We start from the raw sequence: 23045 nt of genomic DNA, 5'->3' as shown, positions 1-23045 counted from the left end.
ATAGTCTCATGCCGCAGACCAAGATTTGGCATTAAGTGCTTACTTTTCCTCTATGGAAATGTCACAAGAAATTTTTATTAAAAATGCTCACTGCTTTTTCTGTTGGACACTCAGTAAATACACTCAGAACATCTAATTTGGAAGTTTGGTGCCATTGAAAAACATGTGGCTGGCAATTGAGAAGCAGGGGAAAATCACGTGGATTAAAGAAAGGAAATAAATTAAGAGCTGAGTTTTATAAATCTTGAGGGCTCATTGCACCTGGAATCATTTTCATGGTTGTGTGTACAATTGGGCTTTCTCCTTTTTAAAGTATCCTGGCTGCAGGATGAAAATCACCGTTTTGCATAAAATACTATACAAATCTTTTATTTGGTGACTAATTTTTTTTTCTTGTTAAGTACCAGGACATCTTTTGGTAGAGATTGCCAAATTCTTTTATTATACATCTTTGATTCTGGTCTGATTCTCTCTGTTTGTGTTTTCGTTAGTTTACTGAATAGACATAACTCAACCTTTGCTTTGTATTCTCAGAAAATTTGTGGAATTAATATATACTGAATTTGGTACAAACAATCTAAACAGTTTAAAAAGTTTTAGGACATTTAAAAAATGGTTTTGTGGACAGCATGCATTCTTATTTTGTCTCTATTACAACAGAAAAAAATCAATTTTTCCCTTTGTACTATGTTTAAGAAGAAAATGAAAGAGTAGTCAGATTTCCATATTTGAACTCCAAATTTATCACAACATGTTGCTAAATATTTTATAAGCATTATCCAGTAATATGAACATTTACTGGGCATTTAATGTACCAAACTGGCTGAAGCCTTTTACGTATATTAACTCACTGAATTTTCAAAAGGACCCTATTAGGAAAGAGTCTTGTTATTCCCATTTTACAGATGAGGAAACTAAAGCTGAAAGAATGTATAGCTCTTAACCATTATACTAGATTGCTTTCCTATACTACTCTATTATCTTACTCAATATTTGTAATATCCTCTAAGTTAGGCATAGTTATCCCCTTTTTACAAATGAATATATTGGAGACTCAGAGATTCAGTAAACTGCCTGAAGTCATGCAGCTGGGATGTGGTAGAGCATGAATTCAATCCATCACTAAGTGATGCCAAAGCTCATGTTTTCCCTATCACAAGTATGCTTTTGCTAGAAGGCTAAGTCAACGCCTTTAGACAGCGTGTCCTACACGCTGGGCAGGTCTGGGATCATGACCAGAAGGCAGTGTGGCAAGGGCACTGCAGTCTGCTCTGAACTGTAGCTTGTACACATGGTTCAAATTGGCCTCCTTACCCATGCTGCAAGGTCAGTCTCAGAATGAATTGAGAACTTTGGAGTGGTTGGCTTCCCAGAGTGGACATGCGCCTTCAGACAGACTCTTTGTGGAAATCCCGCTGGGACTTCCACATAGCACACATATTTGTAATGCCTTCTCCTGCCTCAGGCTACAAGGGTGCTTTGTAGTTAGAACCTAGTTCATTTTAGAATCCCATCTGGTCTTTGGTGGAGCACACTGGAGAAAGTGAACTATAGATTAACCTCCAAGACAGAAAATATTTTCATGGTTCCCATTTCCATAAGGTCACCAAAGTGTATGAGAATAGAATGCTTCACAGGAAGTAAAAATCCATACTCTCAGAAATATTCTTTCCTCTAGTTCTAACTTTATCTCTTCAGATCGAACTACATAAGAAGCTACAAGTAAAGTTCAGTGCAGTAAACATAACACGTTCTTGTGGCAGTAAGTTAAAGATAAAAGGCAACATATTTCAGGCTCTTCATGTTTCAGTCTTATAGAAATAAAATTTTATTCATCATCCACACAGATCTAATATTTTTATATTATAAAACTTCTTACCAATTTGAAGAGTGATAATGATCAAACAGAGTGAAATATATCCTTAGAGCCACTCTTCATATTGTTTTGTGAATACACATAAATACGCTGTCAAAATATAGCTTCCCCAAGTTTGCAGTATTTTCCAAATTTGTGGACACCATAAAGTTTGCAGGTCCAATTTTCTTTCGTAGGAGGAATTATCTCATTTATTGAGTGCCTAGCCTTTCCTTTCATAGAAGGTAAAGTTACTGTAACTTTATCTACAATTTGAATCCAACAAATGTTCATAAATGAAGTAATAGGAATCTGGCTTCTTGGTGATAGAGAGCCAGGAGCCTGCCATGGCCAGCTCTAAAATCTTAACCTTGTATTAACAGAGATATTCACTTCCTTTGTGTTTTAACCAGTTTTCTTGTCACTTTGACCAAAAAATCTGACAACAATGAGAGGAGGAAAGTTTATTTTGGCTCATGGTTTCAGAGATCTCAGTCCCAGATGACTATCTCCAAAACTCTGGGCCCACTGTAAGGCATAACATCATGGCAGAAGGGCATAATGGAAGAAAGCAGCTCAGGACATGGCAACAGGAAGCAGGGAAGTAGAGCTCCACTCACCAGGGACAAAATGTAAACCCCAAAGGCAAGCATCAGTGACCAGTCCCCTGCTGCCACACCCTACCTGCCTACAGTTAACATATAGTTAATCCATATTAGTGGATTAATCCAGTGATTAGGTTTAGGATCTCATAACTCAATCATTTCTCTTCTGAAAATTCTTGCATTGTCTCATACATAAGCTTTTGGGAGTCACCTAACGTCTCATCCATAACACTTTGCATGTACAAAAGTTAAAATAACAAAATTCTGAGAATAATACATAAAATAAATATGTAGAATACATGGGATCCTTTAGATGTTTCTTAACATATGAAACATATTAAAAGATATGAAGCATAACAAAATATATTCAATGACATTTCTAGAGAAAATATTTCAATGGTTCACACATCATTCATAAATAGTTACTGATATGGGTTGGATGTGGTATATTTTCCAGTGTGGTGAGGTTAAGAGATGGTGATACCTTTGAGGGGTGGGGCCTAGTGGGAGGACATTAGGTCATTGTAGATACTGCCTCCAGAAGGGATTAAGGTAGTTTTGCTGGATCCTGGTTAGTTCTTGAGAGAAAATTGTTATAAAGGAACAGAAGATTGACCCTTCCTAGTCCTTGGCTTCCTGTCTCACCATCTGATCTCTTGCATATGTTCCCATGATAATGCCATTTACCACGAGGGTCTCTCAAAGCCAGAGCCATGCTGGGCTGTTTGAAATTTCAACCTCCAAAACTGTTAACTAAATGTATCTCTATCCTGGATAAGTTACCCAGCCTCAAATATTATGTTTTAACAATGGAAAACAGACTAAAATAGGTACTGAGGTTCACAAAGCAAATTCTGTAAGTAATTCTCCATGGAGACAAGAAAATGTTGATTGTGTTTCTAAGGGTACAGATAAAAACACACCAAGGTAGAATTAAAGACTGATTTGTCAGAATTCCACCTTTCTGAAAAAAATTCTACAAACCCCCTCAAATTTCATAATTTAGATAGTCTACAACTTGTATCCATATAAATGAACATCCACTAAGGAACAGCGACCCTGAAGCCTATTAGCCAAGAATTCTCTTTTCTCTTTGTGACAATCAGTTGGCATTTCCTTCCTTGGGGGCCCTTTCTTCCATCTTACTTGGAACTATTTGTACCACTTCTCCTGATTTTCCAGTTTTTACCTCCCTAGTGTGGGTGTCCTGTAGTCACTGGAACAGCTTTGACATTGATTGTGAGAAAGGAGAAAAGAAGATTAAAGAAAGATCTATTGCTCTGTCCTATGTACCATCTTTCTTCAACCATGGTGGCTTCCTAAGATTCAGTAAGTGGGGCCATCAGTCACATTCCCAGCTTGTGAGTTCCCTTATCATTGTCTCAGTTCTTTTCCTGATTGCTTCTATGGTGCCCTACTGCCATAAAATGTTCAAAATGATATACCTTTTTTCTCTAGATTATAGGTAAATCTTGCTTTGAGCTTTTCCTAAGCATGGTCCTTGGCACAAGTCATTCCCTTTGCTCTCATAGTTATCTGTTTAATGTGCATTCTTTCTCTCCCTCTCTTTTGCTTCTTCCAAATCTCTTATCAAATGATCAGATCACATCAGTCGGTTTTCTCACTCCATCACTCTAAATTCCCCTTACTTCATTTTTTTTTTTCACAGTACTTAGATCACTTAGTGAGGTCAAGTGCTCTATTAACATTCTGTTCAATGTCTAGGATAGTGACTAGAACATGTGATAAACACTCAAAAAGTATTTATTAAATGCCTTGAATAAATAAACATCATATAACACTGTTTTGCAGTTTACAAAGTACTTTTGTATTTATTTAATCCACGCCTAACATTTACATTTATCAGTGAGAAATCTGATCATCCAATTTTTTAAAAAAGAAAAGCACAAAAAATTTAAGGCCCTGTGCTTCAGTTTTAAGAAGTAGGCAATTAGAAAAAGGGTCACTGCCTGAAACAGGTCAAATGGTATTTTACCATTGGAAATCCTTGGTAGGGTTTCTGTATCCCAGGGACTGGTTCCAACATTACAGCAAAACATTTGATGTTAAAAGGCATACAGTAATTTTATTTCAGGAAAATCATCAATCCAATTCACAAAAGACATAAATAAGAATAATAATTCCAGTTTATTAGTTTATTATGAGAAACAAGAGCTTGTTTAGAGAGCAGCCATTTCTGTCACCACTCATTACTTTCTTTCCCAACAGACACATTTTTTATGGGAAACAAAATTATAATTACAAAGTTGCTTTGTAAGCATGAGAACAAAGGATAAAGTGAGAATTGAATAATTTCAATAGTTGTGTCATCAACAGCTATAATAACCAATAGTAATAATAATCATAATAACAGCCACTATTATTGAACTTTTACTACATGCCAGGCATTGTGGTAATTTTCATGGATTTATGTTCATGTATTTTAAAACTGTTTTACAGATGAGGCTATAAAAGATCAGAAAGGTTAAATGACATAAAACCCCTGTCTCACACTGTCTTACCCGAGGGTGGTGCCTTGCCACAAGAGGGTGTATTTACAGGACAGAACAGTTCTCCCTGAATGATGCCATAGCCATTCTGCCAGTAGTAATTTTTCTGTTTTTCTTTTCTGTGCCTCCATTGAATATCATCACCTCTTTTTGACTTATTCTTTCTTTGGTTATGTCAAAAACCATAATGAGGTATTGAAGTCTGTCTGAGAACCATTCTGCCACTTGAAGTGAGACATCTGAATTCTGATACCAGAGTTAGGTCCTACTTTGGATTCCTCTTTGGGAGTTTAGCTTCTAGAAGATAATGCTTGTTCCTCATTCCTCGCATCTTCAGTTATATCATGTCTTGTGCACCTCAGTCTTGAGAATACTTCAGAAAATTCTCTGGCTTCACAGTAGAAGCATCTTGGAAACTTAAAGAATATTATTTTGAGGCCTAACAATAGACAATTGGACCAGTGTTAAAAAATATCTCCTTGGGTGATTTAAAAAGAAAAGTTGCTTACCTGAAATATGTCATATCCTTCAAAATCCAGATATAATGGGGGATGTTCTCTGGACTTTTTAGCTCAGCATTTGGTAGAAATGGTATGCTTACAATAGGCCATTAAATTGCCTTTATTCATGAGATCAAATTCTTCTTTAATTTTAATATAATTAAAACTCTTAATATAGAGTATTTCAGTGTCTTTGAGTCAATTATTATGTCTATTGGGCTTTTCAATATATAAGACAAATCTGGCCCGTTTTTCTGAGATATCAATTTTACTCAAGTATTTAGGAAAAGAATATTATTTTTGTTAAGATAAATTTAATTGTATTATAGATTTACTTTAAAAATTTGCATGAATTTTAGAGATTAATTACTAAGACTTGAGAGAAATTTCTTGTTGCAGTAACTTCAATTATGGTATGAATTGTTTCATCTTAACTGAGGCAGATAATAATTTACATTATTCTGTGCAGACAATATAGTAATAAAGCAAAGGCAAGAAGTGTAGGCTATCAGGGGAAAAAATGGAAAATGGGAATGAATTAGTGAAAAATTGGGGACCTCATGTATGTATTCATTTAGCAAGCAAATTATTCAACAGACATATGCACCAGAGCTGTCCTGAATCTGGAGATCGATTCTCAAAAGCTTGCAAGTTAGTTGGAAGAACCATGGTATAGGTATAATTACAGCAAGTGTGATCAGTGCTGGGAAAGAAGTATATATAGAGTGCAAATGCAGTGCAGAGTGCCAACCCTGATAACTTTAAACAAGTTAAGAGTAGGGATGAAAAACTAACAGAGATGATACCATATATTTGTATAGAACTTTTTTTATTTCAAAGCATTTTCACATAAATTATTTGGTGGTCCCCAAGCACTTTGAGGTAGAACAGATTATCTTAATAAATGAGGGAGAGATTTGTCAGGGTCACTTTTTCAGTCCATGCCCTGGTCTTCTGTGTCCAAACCCATTACATGTCCATGATATCATCTTCCATTCATGCCATTCAAATATGATGCCACTGATGCTAATTAGGAAATAGGAGAATTTTAATGTTGTTTTATTTTCCTTTTTAAAAAATATAAGTGTGAAGTGATTTTGGATAGAAACAAAATCTTTCACTTTTTAACATTTCTGTAACACCTGCATGATGCTACTTGACTGATTGATTTTGCCAGTATTAAAGGCTGATGAATAAAACTCCTGCCAATCACTGTTTTCTTGGTCTGAGGAAGATAACTTTTCTTCCTTTTGAAGTCCTCAAACAATCCTTTTCATATTTAAAGATTAAAGCCTGTCTCATTGGTTTCCTTTAAAAATATGTTTTCCAACTTGCGCTGTGTGTTATTATAACAAATAAAAACATTAGTAAAAGCTCTGAGTAAGCTTTTTCCTTTAGATAAGTGCTGTGCTACTAGAACATATGACATCATATTTGGCTCCAATGTTTGGAAGTGAAACAGTATAAAAGATGACAAGTTCTAGTAGCCACGTCATAACAGGAGATGAATTTGAAACAAGACTGACAAAATAAGGTTTGAGGAAACTGACTATTTTTTAAATGGTACATTTATCATGACAGTTTTGGGGTTAATCTCTGGCACCAGCACAAGGATGAAATGAGGTAATATTTGCACATGTTTGTGGATAAGATAACTAAAGGGGGGAAAGCCCATTTCCAGGCTAATGTGCAACTGAGATTATGTACTTGATGGCTGGAAACTGCTGTGTGATTAGGATAATACAGGGTCCAAATAATGCTGCTGGTGAAGTGCTGAGCAGGCACATTGAATCTGAAGGACTCTGAATAGGGCATGAAAAGAGGAGGAGGGGAAAGGAGTAGGCTAGGGCCCGCCAAGAGAAGGATCTGGAAAGTCAGAAATGGGAGGTAAACTACCAGCTCCCTCATAGAAATAACATGATAAGGATTAGTAATTAAAACTTCACTGAAAAGTGAAATCTGATGATGAAACTAGCTTAATGCTGTTCATGTATACATTAGGATATGAGAGGGGAGACTGTAACACTGACTTCCATTGCTTACAAACCAGATGTTATTACCATCAGAGAAATGTTCAGTGGTCTCTGGTGGACCCACTTTGTTTTGTCCTACAGCTTTGAGGAAGGGGAAAGAAAGCATTGTGCGGGATGTGTTGACTGAAGTGCACCATTAATTTTGTGTCTCCTATGTAAAAAGCACTTTTAAAGTGTGCCAAGGCATTTTAAGTGTTTCAACAACATGCTTTTGTGACAATAGAGAAGCAAGGGTACATTTTCATGATATCAATAAAAATATCACAGTAATTTACAGGGTTGAACTGAACTCTAAATTGGATCACAATGAAACTCTTTCAGAGTTAGGGGCAACTTTTGGTCCATGGAGATCAGAATAAACATGATCTCTGATTGTCTCTATGATCTGAAGTCCCAGTTGCCAGGGGGCTTGGGTTTAATGGAGCGCCCCATCTTTGGAATTCTCTTTTCCTCACCCAGCAGATCCCAGATTTACAAGCTTTGAGGTCTTCATAGGAAATAAAAAAGAAAGGCACATTTGTTTCTTTCTTAACTGGTGTAGGTTTCCAGATGGTATTAGAACTATTATTGGCTGAGAAGAAACACTTGTTTGTGTCTCAGTCTTGTACTTGGTTCTGCAGACTTGGCAAATGGCTCACTTTGAATATCTAAACAAATAAACAAAGCATTTCCAGGATTTGCTGACACTAAATATCTTATTCTTTTCAAATTTCCCCAGGAGCAAACACTAAAAGCCAACTCTAGTTTCTGTTCAGTTCAAAATTTGTTCAGAGCATTATACTGTAAGAATCCCATATGGATTGTCCTAATTATGGTGTCTGTGGATATAAGATTCCTTGGTTGTTTACTAGTGAGTTAGTTGCACATGGTAACAAGATAGGGACTTGTTAATTTAACTTCCTCAGTGACGTGCCTGAAGGGGCACTTTTACATCAATGTCACATTAAGTTTTGACTATTCAAAGCATGAGAGTAGGCTAGTATGCAAAGATGATTAGGATGAATTTTCTGACCTAAAAGTATCTATGAAATCAATAGTACACATCAATAGCCCATATACTGCATTTCAAATCTTTTACTTTAAGAGAAATAGTGAAGGAGGGAGTGATAGAAAGAGAGAAAGTGGTAGAAAGAGACAAATGGGTTTTGCCATCCAGATGTGTGTCAGTTCAAATTCTGGCCTCTTCTACTTCCTGACCTAGAGCGCGTCCTTTAACTCTTGGTTTCCATATAGGAATAGTGGGGAAATTGCAGTTACTTTACAGGGATATTACAAACACTAAATAGAATTCTGTATAAAAAGTGTCCAGCATATGCCTAATATATAAAAGGAGTTAAATAAATATTTTTTTGAAAAGCAATTAAGGATTCATATATGAGGGGATATATGGATCCCACTGCAAGTAAGTAGCCTTTAGGGAGAGTATTGAAGGACACACAGAATTTCATACTGGTGACTTGCAGAGCACTGTAGAGGAAGACAGAATAGCAAAGGGATAAGGAAGGAAGTATATTTGGGGAATAACATGCAGTTCAATTTGACCTAAGATAATACAAGGAAAAAAGCTTTGTGTAGGAATGGGCTAGAGATAAAGGTTCTGTAGCATCTCCAAATGCAATGTGAGGAATTATAATATTTTGTGAGGCAAAAACTATAAGTAGTCACAACATGTTATCCCCAAAGAAAATTGATCTTATATATTCACTGGATGACAGTCAGGGTAAGCAGAGGTCAGAAAACTGGTTTGGACAATTTTAGAATGACTCAGAAAAGAAATGAATGTCATACAGCTGTGGCAGAGGAAAGGATAAGACTCCCTCAGTCCCAGACTCTGAGAATATAACCAGTCCCTGAAAAGAATGTGTCTAATATAAGAATGCATACTGAGTAAATAAGGAAGACAGACAAAGAGGAATGGCCAAAAAAGAGTAACAACCATAGGAGAGGAAAAGATAAGTAAAAATGGGGAAGGAAGTGAAGAGAAAAAATGAGAGGGATGTTTTGGAACAGCTTGAGCTCATTCACAAGCAGGGATGTGGAATTGTAGCCATTAAAAATTAGATTAACACTTCCCTTCTTTTTTCTTTCACCCTGAAGCCCTCACCCCATGCACTGCCCTTCATAAATAATACTTGATGAAGATGGTGATGATGTGTCCTCTTCATGTTAATCCAGGCAGTTCTCAGTTATGAATGGATTTGGTTCCAAAAATCTGTTGTAAGTCAGTTGTTTGGCTATTGGAATGTATTTTTCCTTTGAGACAATGTAACACTCAGAGGTTAAATTCTCAAACTACTTCACAAAAGGCTATTTAATCCACAATGTGTCAGAATTACAGTGCTAATGTACTGCAGAATAGTAATTCCTTATAGGCATATTATAGACTTCTTCATGGTTTGCAAAGTGCTTTTGCATACATTTTTGAAAAATGGAACATCTCTGCATAATATTTTTTCCACGGAAAAAATGTGTTCCAAGTTTTAAATGCAGAGGCCAGTTACACATCCTCCACCCACTCTGGTTTCAGTGAAAAGACTTGGCTTCCCTCAAGGAGAGACTCCCACATTGCCCTTCCCAGAAATGGTCATTGCAAGGAACATCCTAAGGTGGGAGCAGGGAGACAGATAAGTATGGGTCAGGGCAGGAGACACCATGGTGAGAGCTGGACCATCACTGACTTCACAGTCCCAAGAGGGGATTTCAATCTAGATTCGGCCACTTACCAGCTGGTAGACTTATGTGAGTGTTCAGTCTCTCCTCCTGCTGAAAGAGGGTCACAATACCTGCCAGACGGGTTTCTGTAGTGTTTGAGATGAGATGTATGAGGGAGCACATAGCACAGTATACACATAGTGGATGCTCAAAGTTTTCACTGATGGGGCAGGGCAAGGGTTCAGGGAGTGGGAAGAGCTTCTGGTGGAGATATCTCCTGAGTGATTAACCAGTTTCCAGAGAAGGAGTCATAAAGGTTCCAGAAGCTGATTCTCCTTGATGACAGTGGCAGCATCAGCATCTGTTTCCACATCAATGTTGTGAAGACAACAATCAGAAAATGGTACCAGGGCTGGGTTTTATTGGCACTGTCACATAGACCCCACATCTCAGTTGCTCAATACTGTGAAAGTCTAGAACTTGCTCACACTCACGTGAAGTTCCATGGCAGCTTTCCTCCATGATGTTTCAGTGATGTGTTTTTTTTTTTTTTTCCATCTGTGGCTCTGCCTAACTTCAAGACTTGGCCTGAAGCTGGTGGAAGAGGAAAGAAAAAGTGTTATTGTTGTATTGTGTATGGGAGGCTTTTCTGGGTCAGAACTGGAAGGGGCTCCTGTCCCTTCTAATTATAGATCAATGGCTAGCATCATGTGATCACATCAAACTGCAAAACATTGGAAAGCATAGTCTTACTACCTGCCCAGAAAGAAGAGAAAATAGTTTTGGTGGTCCATTAGCAGTCTCCAACAAATAGCTGCTTGTTGGTACAAATGATACTTTAGTGTCTCTCCTCTAAGAAAGTGTTTAAGCAGTGCCAAACTTTATAACATAAAGTAACTTCTTAACATTACTGATGGTGGTTTTTTTTTAATTTGTTCAAATTAGTTATATATGACAGTAGAATGCATTTTGACACATCATACATACATGGAGCATAACTTCTCATTCATCTAGTTGTACATGATGTAGAGTTATACCAGTTGTGTAATCACATATACACATAGGGTAATAGTGTTCTATTCATTCTACTGTCATTCCTACTCCCATACCTTTACTTTCCCTTCACTCCCCTCTGTCTAATCTAAAGGTACTGGTGGTGTTCAAAGACACAGACAGTCACTTTTCATGTGGTTCTATTCTTTCTTTCATTTTTTAAAAAAACAGATTCAATATTAGGATATTCAAGTCAAACCATGGCTCTTGTTGATTAAACCAGGTATCTAGATTCCAACCTTTTCTGGACAACCTCTGGAAAAGGTCTGGAAAAGGAATGGATTTTGGAGTCCCATCACTTCAGTAGGTCAAAGTACATTTTGGTGTTAGGTACAAGAGGTACATAAGTCATGGAATCCTCTTACAAGAAGCTTAAAAATCTAGTGATGGAGATAGAAACATAAATAAGGAATGCCAGTACAGTAGGATTAGCACAGTATTGCACATGTTCATGAGGTGATGACTTCTGAGAGTAAAAGGAGCTGGTAGTAAGTAAGCTCTACCTGGTAGCAGACAACCTTCTCCTAGGATTATAATCTGTAATATCACCAAAGTAAAGGGAAAAAGAGGCAAGTGAGGACATCCATTGGAATGGAGGTGAGGGTAGGCAGGAGCCAGCACACAAAGGATCTCATTAGCCATGGCAAGGGGATCAGTCACTCTCCTCTGGCTGACTAACTTCACTGATGCATAAGCCCAGTGAGCATGATTTAAGAATTTTGACAATTTATTTGCAAAAATGTCTTCCCAAAGGTCTCTATATAACAGAAACAGTAAGGAAGGTTGCAGATTATGTGCCATGTGTCCTTTAGGCTAGTAAAATTATTTGTTTTCCTAGAAGAATATTTCTCAAAGTCAACTTAAAGTACAAGTAAATGTATCCCATTGAAAGTTTGGGGGCATTCCAGGTTGCATTGATTTAAATATTGATTTATCAATCAACATTTATAAAACAGTTTGCTTTACCTACTCCAAAAAAATGGGCAAATAAATGGGACCATAGAAGAAAGGAGAACAAGAATCTGTAGAGTATGAACCAAGACATTTCAGTTACCCGTTAAATCTGGGATGCTTGGAGCATTTCTCAGTTTGTGAAGCACCTGTACATTAGAGTGGCTTTTGACTGTGGCTGCTCGTTATAATCACCTGGAAATGTTTAAAAAAATTTTGATGCCTAGCCTATACCCCAGAAAAATGAAAATCTCCAGAAGTGGAGCCAGGTACCAATCTTTTCTGAATCTCCCCTGTGGCTCTAATATGCAGCCCAGTTTGTGAAGCACAGGTCTATTAGATAGGATTACCTGTTATATAGAAATGACAAGTTCCAATGAATCAAATCAATTCATTTAAATCATATGCCAAGCACTGTGTCTGTTCCTGAGGGGGTACTGAGATACTGGTTCAGCATTCAAGTACATCACACTCCAGGAGAGGGGTTGGGCCTTCTTGGGGCTAGAGGAAGGGTAAAAGTTGAAGAGACTGGGCAAGTTTCCCGCAACAGGAGGTGTAGACCAAGAGTGAAACTTGTTTTGTTTCCTTGACTTCTTAATAATGCTATCCTATTCTTCAGGGTAAGGTAAGGTCTGATTCCTCTTTGGGTATTGCAAATGTACATCACTGAAAGGAAGAGAGGAAACTTCAAGGTAGATATTTGATAACAGTCATATTCTGTAACTGGAGAAACTGAATTATAAATCTTGAAGGACTCACTGGGAGGGATGCTAGACAGAGATTATAAGCCAGGAGAACCAGCTCCCATGCTATGTATAGCAGACCATAACTTTTGCCTATCTACTTTGGTTTCAACTAAGAACTTTTAAAAAAGGCAAATCAAGGATCCCTTTTTATAAAACTACTTAAAATCAACAATATCTTCATGGATAAAATGAATACAGTATTTACCTAAAACTTAAGAATAAATATTTTAAAAAAACTTATACAGTAAAATTTATTTAAAATTATTAAAAACACAGTATCTTGAACATACAATATATTTTTTCTCTTTAATGTTTATAACTAAAAAGCTCTGGTAGCCAATAACCTTATCCTAGGATTATAATCTGTAATATCACCAAAATATGAAGATACTTTTGACTCATCTGGTAACTGACGGATAAACCATATGAATACTCATCTCTTTATTTTATTTTACATTTCTTTCATGGGCTAGACTATTCTATACTTTTTCCAAACTAGGATCTATAATCATTATTTCTTTTCTCTTTATCACGTGGTTGTATGTCATGGATGGAGCACAAGCATTGAGCTCTGGTTCTGCTCAGTATGTCTCTGGGCCTGTGTTTCCTTGTCTGTGAAATGGTGACAGCATATGTTTGGTTGAGAAACTTGAGTATTGGGAGGACTAATTTTAACAAATGTGAAAACAAATGTGAAAGAGCCATATACAGGTTTTCATGTTTATTAAATGAATACTTGTAAATGAGTTGTAGAGACATGTGTTGCTCTTTAGCTGCTGAAGTACACATAGAATATGCATATAACATACTGATGCTCTTTTTTAATATTTATTTTTTAGGTGTAGATGGACACAACACAATGCCTTTATTTTTATGTGGTGCTGAGAATCGAACTCGGGTTTTGCCCATGCTAGGGGAGCGCTCTACCACTGAGCCACAATCCCAGCCCCATACTGATGCTTTTAAATGAATGTTGTTTGGACACCTTTTCCCATGCTCTGGAAGAAGTTGTAAGAGATTTGTACATAGTTCCTGCAACATCGATTGTGGGGATGGGGGGCAGATTTCTTTGTGAAACTTTGTCACTTTTTCTAAGTGAACAGAAGCTAAATCAGAAAACAACGTCACAGTAGCTTACAACAATTTTACATGTCCCACAACAATGTAAAACATAAGATAATTTCTATTATAACTTAGAGATCATAACTGGATTCTCCAATATTGTCATGACTAACATAAGATCAAAAGTTCACTTCTATAATTTAACATTTTAACTAATGAAATCCACTTACTTAGATCACATATAGAGTTAAATTTACATTGATCATACATAGTGTTAATATTTATAAAAGGCAATGACTTCTAGGTACCGTAGATAACAGGTAAACAACTTGTGTGAGTTTTTTCTCTGATTTGTCTCATATTAACAGTCCTTTCGAGTTGTTGCTGGTGTTTTAAATTAAAACATCAAGTCAGTTGATACATCTGGCCTTACTTGGTGGTTTCCTAACTTGCCAATGTTGTACCTTAAATGTACTTACGTTAATCATAGTTCAAAATAGCCACATCATTAAATAATCATTTTTTTTAAAGTTTATATTCTTAGAAATGGTACATACACCCGCTTCAGTTTTTGTTGTCAAGTCAGGGGCTGGGGTGGGAGTGGGAAGGAAAAGAGTGCCAAGTCTGCTTGCTGGGCCATGGGCTCATTCCCCAAGCTGTTTCATGTGAGCTTCAATTCTGTTGCCAACGGGAGAATGGAGATGCATGCGGCCACATTGTCGTCCTCTCCTGCCAGCTGCAAACCTCATCACAGTTCCTGTGAAGTACATTTCCACAGATCAGGTTTCTGCCAGGGAAGACTTTAACAATCTCCTACTCTGCTTTCAACCAACAACAATTAGTATTAACAAATGGCGCAGGCCACTGCCTAGGATTACATATGATTTCTATTCAAAAAAGACACACTTTTACTGGAACCAGACCCACATGCTGAACACTTGTGCTCCCCTCTTAGATATAATGAAGCTGAGACAGTTTCTATCTTTCATTTAAATAAGAAATCACTCTCACAACTTGAAATCAAGTTGGCTGTTTTCCCTTGGCTGGGTAAGCCATCTGGTAGGGGGGAACTTTTGGAGCACTTATGTCCAGGCCAGGAGTTTTTGGGAAAAAAAATCATTATCCTTTTGTCCTTTCATGCCTTATTCTTTTAATGTGGTCAAATGTTTTTTAAAAATATTTTCACAGCAGGTTTTTCTTTCTTACTTTCAGATAACACATATGGCAAATACATTAAATTCTTAATATATTTTACAGTCAAAATTTGCTCTTTCAGAGTGTGGATCAGAAAAGCACAAATCCTGATTGAGGTCTACTATGGCTCATGGTAAAACAATGAAGATTCAAAAGAGTTCATTCTCTTGGTCCACTACGTACCTTTGACCCTGCTAATATTGCTATGCTGTTTTCCATGATAGGGTATTCAAGGTAAAGAAGGGTCAATTTGCTGGGAGTGGTGGCATGTGCCTGCAATCCCAGTGGCTTAGGAGGCTAAGGCAGGAGGATTGCAAGTTCATAGCCAGCCTTAGCAACTTAGTGAAACCCTAAGCAACTTAGCGAGACCCGGTCTCAAAATAAAAAAATAAAAAAGGCTGGAGATGTGATCAAACACCCCTGGGTTCAATCCCTGGTACCAAAAAAGAAAAAAAAAAGTCAATTTTCTTGTTTCATTTCTATAAAGCTTATGATTGCCTATTAAAGGACATCCTTAGCATGTTCAGGGATTATACTGATTGTTTTCAGATAAATTCTTGAAAAATTGGTCTTGATGGGTGCTGTTGACCCAATCACTCTTGTGGTGTTTTCTTCATGGGCAAAGGCTGATTACACCAAAGTGTTAAGAAACCTATAGAGAACTACCACCCTACTCTAATAATTCTATTACGGTCCTTCAGCTTCACAGACAATTCAGTACTGAGTTTAAAGATTAAAGATTGCTGAAAATATCATTCCTATTTTACAGATAAGATAGTTAAATTTCAGAAAAATAAGACAATTTTTTTTCAAGCTCAGACAGGTCAGAGTGAAAAGGGTGCTAAAACCTGAATATACTTTTGGCCTTAAGAGTTTTACTTATTTTACCATGTTGTAAGGTATGAGTACTGCGTCTTTGAGTAATTTTTTATATCATAGTGACAATTGTAGAAAACCAGACATTTTAATAAAATTATGAAACAACATGGATCCTAATTAGGAACCTGTTGTTAGCTTAGGCAAAGAGCTTCTTTTAAGTCATCGAACAAGTAAATTTGTATGTAAAATGCATATTAATATGTATGCATACTACTCTAGAGTCATGAGGAATATTTATCTAATAGTCAACAAATCATTTATAAAGGAGTAGCTATAGACTGTGAAAAAACATTTGCAATACACATACTTGTTTACAAAATATAAAAACTGGAAAACTCAATAATAAAAAAATAATGCAATTAAAAATTGACAAAAACATAAACAGGTATTTCATTGAAGAGGATAATCAAATGGCATATAATCAAATGGCATATAAGAATATGAAAAAAAATCTAGCATTATTTGTTGTTAGAGAATTTCACATTAGAACCATAATAGGATACCTAAGAGATTGCCTATGCTGCAGAAATTTTATATATATATAAAATTTTTTAATTTGCAAAATAAAAATTATATATATATATAAAATTATATATATAATTTTTAAATTTGCAAAATAAATAGTGTTAACAAACAATAAAATAAATCTATTACTGTGTTACATATGATAAATGAGAGAATGAACAGTTACAACAAAAGCATTCCAACAATCTTCTCTCAAGAATATTATTGCTATTTTGTACATATGCTCTAGAATAAGTACCCTGAATACATTTAAACATTTGAATATTAAATTTCAAAATCCATCACCTTGATGTTGATTGCCTCAAGGAGAATGAAGAAGGAAAATCAGAGGTTAAGTCAATGGCATTGAAAGGCTATGTAATGGCTTTGTAATGTGTCAGTTTGGTTAGGCTGAACTAAATTTGTCAGAATCCTCTTTCTTGTGTAGCATGGGCCACAGGGAGGGATTCTTAGGAGATATGGAAATTGGTATTGAAGCAGCAAGACTTTTGCAGCTCATTTGCTGACTTACCATTGTCTTGAGGTAAAAGTGGGGTCTGAGACTGCTCTACCTTCTCCTGGATCCTCCTTCAGTTTCTCTGACTCCCTGGTCTGGTGTGTGTAGCTCTGGGATGGGGGAGGGTTATTTCTGCAGGACACTTGTATTAGGTTTCACAGCCACAGAGGTGAGGTGTGAAACAATTTCTTATCTTAGTCAACTGGTTAGATGTTTATCACCTACCTAGTGGGGATAAAACCAAGATATCTGCAAGCCCACCTTCATTTCTAGAGGCTTCCTAGAAATTAAATTTAGTTCATCCTTTCTTTGCACTTTTCAGCCTCTGGAGGCTGCCCACATGCTTTGGCTCATGGTTTTTCCTTCCACTGTCTTGAAAGCCAACAATGGCTGTTCCAGTCTTTCTTATAGATCATTACTCTGACACTGACTCTTCTGCCTCCTTCTTCCAATGTCAAGGAGCGTTAAGTTACATTGGGGTCACCCAGAGAAACCAGAATACACATCTCATCTTGAGGTTAGCTGATTTCAACCAACAACCATTGGTATTAGCAAGGGGTTCAGGCCACTATCTGCAATTACATATGATTTCTGTTAAAAGAAGATGAACTTTTACTGCAACCAGCCTCATATGTTAAACACTTGAGCTCCCCACTGTAGATGTAATGAAGTTGAGACAGTTTCTCTTTCATTTAATGTTTTAAAAAAATCACCCTCATATTTGAAATCAACATGGCTGTTTTCACTTCCATCCAAAATCCTACTTCCCCTTTGCTGCATACAGAACACATTCACAGGTTTCAGGGATTAGGGCATATTTTTTGGGGGGGCATCTACTACTCTGTTTTTGTTATCAAGGTCAAGTGCAACAGGAACTGGCATGGGTTTCAGTTGTTTTTGAAGGGTATTTCTAGCTCGAGCTTTTGATCCAAGTTTGTTCTTATTCCTCTCCACTTCGTATCCCTTTTCCTTCCCCCCCACTTTTTAAAATTTCATATTTTTAGTAAATTATTCATCAAAATAAAAAATTGGAAACAAACTTAAAAAATGGATTAAGAATTTCAGCTTCTGATAAATGTGGCATGAAATGAACACAAGTAACATAACTACATACATTGCAACTACATAAAAATTTATCTACAAATATTAAAGCAAGTGGCATAAATAGCTAATAGTTTCTTTTTCTGAATGTTTATCCTGTGGTCTTCAAGAGGCAGCATCAGCTACCGACAGGAGTCTTTCAAAGATTGCTTAATCAGCTCCTGTTGTTGCTTAGGGCTGATTCCCTGTAACAACTACCTATCTCTGCAAATCAATGTGTCTGTCTGTCTACCTGTGTGTCTACCCATCATCGATCTAATATCCAGTGGTTTATCTTCTCGGGTTGATCCCTGTGTGGTATAGTACTCAATTCATCCTCCAGTAACTGCAGGTATAAGGGAAATGAACTGATGTCATCATGACAAGGGGAGGTTAGAGTCAGTTTGGCACAAGGTCTACATTCAGAATCATTTCAGCTGTAGGGTCATCTCTACCTTTTCCTCTTTGATTACTTAGTTTCATAGTGCATTAGACCATAGTTAGTCACATGGGCATGCCTAGTTTCTAGGGGACATGAGAAGGATATGAGAAGGGTAATCCTTTATGTTCCTAGTAATGAAGAAGAAGGTGATACTGATGAATAGTAATAATGTCTACCACAAGAAAGGTAAAAGAGAAATATGTGACAATGAAGGAAATGAGAGACCATGGCTAGAAAACAAAAAGAGTAGTTACAAAAGATGAGCTCTGCTTGGATTTGCTTGGATCTCTCCTCTTTAAGTCCTAACAAGAGGCTGCCATGTCATCATCATTTATTTAGCCCTTTGCTTGTCTGGATGGGGAAAATAATTTTGGATTGTTCAAGGCTATAATGGCAATACTATCATTAAAAAAAGGAAAATTGTGGGGAATTTTTTATATAAACATTTTCATGATTTTCTTCTTTAAAATCCAGGTACAATGTGAAAAATACAAGGGATATTATGGAACTAAATACTTTAAATGTAAAAACACATTACCTACAGGCAAAAAACTTATTCCTTTAAGTACATCATATTAGGCAAGCAGACAATTATGGGAAATGAATTTGAACAACTTTGGGTGCAGGAGAAATCTCCAACTGTTTTTTATTAAGCAATGAAATTTTTTCATGAAAGAGGTGGGATTTAAGGTTCTTTTGTAAAGAATTAAGGAAAAAAAATTGTTTTTGGCAGGAGGCTCTTTTTCTCTAATGTATTGCAAATCGACTAGAAATATCTAGATTATTTCCTCTCCCTATTTTCTATCTTACGATCTGACTCTAAGTGGAATGTCGTGGTAGTTATGCAAGTGCAATCATATCATGTAGGCAGTTTAGAAAATATGGTAGTGTATGTATGTTCACAAAATTCCTGTAGAAATAATTGGTATAGACAAGTCTTTTCCTTGTGAAGTTCACAAAGAAACATTAGCAGTTACTCAGAACTGCCTGGAAATTTGACAGTCTGGAAAAATATTGAAATTTGGTGGATGTCTACTCTTCACATATTGAGAAAAGCATGTCCAATTTATCTTCTTGTTCAACTTCATTCAAAATTTCAGCATTTGCTGATCAGCTGGTGTGCTGATGTGGTTGCCAGAACACCACTCCCTCCAAGCACACTTATTCAACCACCCACATCCTGGCCCTTGGCCCACTGGCACACTGGCTGTTCTTTGTGAATCAGGAGGAGAGTGTAAACTCAATCAGCTACACACACAATGGCACATTCTTGGAGCGTGGCTGTCTAGACCACTTCCTTCGCACAGTGGCTCAAGGGTCTTTTTATGGAACAATTACCGAAACATTAAATTGCAAGTAGTGCCTTCTTCAATAGATTCCTTACCCAGTTCTGACAGTGGCATTTTTGAGTGGTCTTCTGTGGATCAGTGTGGTCATTAACTTGCCTGTTTACATTAGCTTGGAGTACATTCTCTTGCAGAGGTGCTCTGCACCTCTCACCTCTTCTCTCCAGAAAGGAAGAGGATTTAGTCTTCTGTCCTTACTCCCCCCGACCCCCATTTCTTTTGTTGTTTTTCTGGACTGGGATGTAAATTTAGGGCAAAAAATAGAAAGTATTCAAAATAAACACAAGAACATTCTGATGCTGGTATCTGTGAATTTTCAACTGGTTAGAGAAAGTTGAAGTATTTAAAAGGATGTTTAATGCCTCCGACCTCCTGAAACTGGGTACGTGGCACCACACTTGTTGGCAAAGTAACTTCATTTCCATGCACCTCATCTTTCCTATTTAAAAGCAAAAAGCAAAACAACAAGAAACCCAAAAGAAAACGGTGTTCAAATAGTCCCCATAACAAAAAATGTGAATATGTGTTGAGAGTGATAGATCAAAAATAAACAGAGGAACATAAACTAAGCATATGTTAAATAAAACTGTAAAATAATGCATTATTTTGGAGTTTGAAACTGTACCTTTTTATGTCTATACTGGGAAAGCTTTCCTTCTAGTGTTACAAAAATGTCATTTCACATTGTCTTTTGCTGATTTTATGATTCCTTTTGCTCAGATTGTTACACCAACTGTAATTTATTATTGTGTATATCTTAGGGCAGGTATTATGTCCAATTGTTTCAACATCTCTCATTTAATCTTCTTCCAATTAATTTACTAGATATTTTTATCAAATTCTAAATTCTTGGTAACCTCTGGATCTCTTTCTGTTACATTCACTTTGCCAATGCCATAAAGTTTTAGTTATTGTAATTTTGTATCATGTTTGATAATTGGTATATCAAATAAAGATATCCTGTCTTTTAGAGGTGCACATTGGAATCAACTTGCCATATTTGTTAAGAAATTATGATTATGATTATGCTGAATTTACAGATGCATCTGGTACAGTTGCTAATTTCATATTGCAAGAACATGGTCTATTTAGGTCTTCCTTTTCGTCATTTCATCTTTCTCAGTTGTTACACAGCCTGAGTTGTTTACATTAGAGAAGAAACAAAACAAAAACAGAAACAAAAACCAAAACCTCTCCATGATGCTTGAATTCTGTCAAACCCAAGTTTCTTTTGTGATTGTTGTTCTAGAAAACGTCAGATTGTTAAAAGTATCAGTTTTATAAATTAAAAAATAATATAATTGCTTTTACCACTTGAGTGTAAATTTGTTTTTTGTATCACAGAACATCAGTTAGTAACTGCTTGTTATTGGCTACTAAGTGCTGACTATTATTTCCAGGCAGGGAAGCTTCTGCCCCAGTTTTACAGCACTTCTCCTGATGATCAGTAGGGGGTGCTCCTGCAGCAAGAGGTCCCCTTAATATCTGAATCCTAACAAATCTCAAGTCATAGGAAGTATTGGTTTATAAATTATCAACTGCAGTTCTCACACATTCTAACAGTCTCACATCTGTAGGCATTTTATGTAGAAGACAAGTAATGGGAGAAGGTGAGATCTTCAAAGTGTCTTGTAATCGAAGAAGGCCTGCATTATTGAAGCACAGAAGGCAGAAAGGGATTATAACAAGTCATGTTTGGGCTAACAAGTAGAACCTCTGCTTTTAAGGCCTGTTCCTGTGAGTGCTGGTGCCAGCAGACTGCTTTGTGAGCTGTCAGTTTCCTGATCTTAGTTCTTTAAGGGCAACATCTTTCAAAGTGATGCTTTAAAATGGGGAGACAGCTCAGGAAAGCCTTGAATTGGGGGCTGTGGAAGGAAAACAGGTCTGGTTATAGACTATCAGAGGGAAAAAGATTTGATTTTACTTACTGGCTTTGGAGCAGTTTCCCTCATTGTAAATGGTGCTAATGTTCATACTTCTCTACCTCCTCTACTAGTCTGAGACCAGCTCTTCTTTTTCATGCTCCCAAACCACTCAGTGCTTATTTCTATTTTGCAAACACAACATTTTAAGGCATTCACCTGGCTATTTGTTTATATCTTTTTCTAGGTTAAGCAACATGTGCACAGGACGTGTTGTGTTTGTCAAACACAGAAGGCAGGCATTCAGTAATTATTTGTGTAATAGATGAAGGGGAAAAAGGAAGAAAGGGAAGAAGAAAGGAGGAATGAAGAAAAAGGTTTTACACAGCAGGAGATTGTTGTATTTATGGGTAAGTTAACTTTTAAACTGATACAGAATCTGGAAACAATAGTATCAAAGTCACACCAAAAATTACTGGTTTGTACCTAGTACAAATGATAACAAAAAGCAATTTATTGGGCTGGGGATATAGCTCAGTTGGTAGAATGCTTGCCTCACATGCACAAGGCCCTGGATTCAATCCCCAGAACCATAAAAAAAAAGAAAAGAAAAAGAAAAAGAAAAAAAGCAATTTGTTTCTAATGCACTTAGTAATAATATTTGTAATACCCAATACGTACATATAACCATAACCACAACTGTAATAAATTCTATTTGATATTTATGTGGATTACAACATTTAATTGAATAAACATTGCTAAAGACCTAAAAAGAGCATGCTACAGGGACACTGCTACATCGATGTTCATAGCAGCACAGTTCACAATAGCAAGACTGTGGAACCAACCTAGATGCCCTTCAATAGACGAATGGATTAAAAAAATGTGGCATTTATACACAATGGAGTATTACTCTGCATTAAAAAATGACAAAATCATAGAATTTGCAGGGAAATGGATGGCATTAGAGCAGATTATGCTAAGTGAAGCTAGCCAATCCCTAAAAAACAAATGCCAAATGTCTTCTTTGATATAAGGAAAGTAACTAAGAACAGAGTAGGGACGAAGAACAGGAGAAGAAGATTAACATTTAACAGGGATGAGAGGTGGGAGGGAAAGGGAGAGAGAAGGGAAATTGCACGGTAATGGAAGGAGACCCTCAGGGTTATACAGTGGAGGGGGTAGAGAGAGAGGAGGGGAGGGGGGGGAGAGGTGGGGAGGGGGGAGGGTGGATGATGGGAAAGGCAGCGGAGC

General features: G+C 36.7%; 1 long non-coding RNA gene across 1 annotated transcript in view; it reads right to left on the bottom strand.

Moving 5' to 3' along the window:
• Positions 1-4589: 4589 nt before the first annotated feature.
• The window catches only part of LOC124084613 (uncharacterized), a 63087-nt gene continuing 44631 nt past the window's right edge, over positions 4590-23045 (bottom strand). Inside the window, exons 4-5 of the long non-coding RNA XR_006849160.2 lie at positions 14525-14724; positions 4590-10749 (exon numbers count right to left, since the gene is read on the bottom strand). This is a non-coding gene — a long non-coding RNA (uncharacterized LOC124084613). The remainder of the gene's footprint in view (positions 10750-14524; positions 14725-23045) is intronic.

Source organism: Marmota monax, unplaced genomic scaffold, assembly GCF_021218885.2.
Source record: "Marmota monax isolate L192 unplaced genomic scaffold, Marmota_monax_Labrador192_F-V1.1 WCK01_AAM20220418_F8-fsc00013, whole genome shotgun sequence".
NCBI classification, from domain to species: Eukaryota; Metazoa; Chordata; class Mammalia; order Rodentia; family Sciuridae; genus Marmota; species Marmota monax.
The sequence above is the reverse complement of the archived record's forward strand: the minus strand, read 5'-3'. Positions and strand labels throughout refer to the sequence as shown.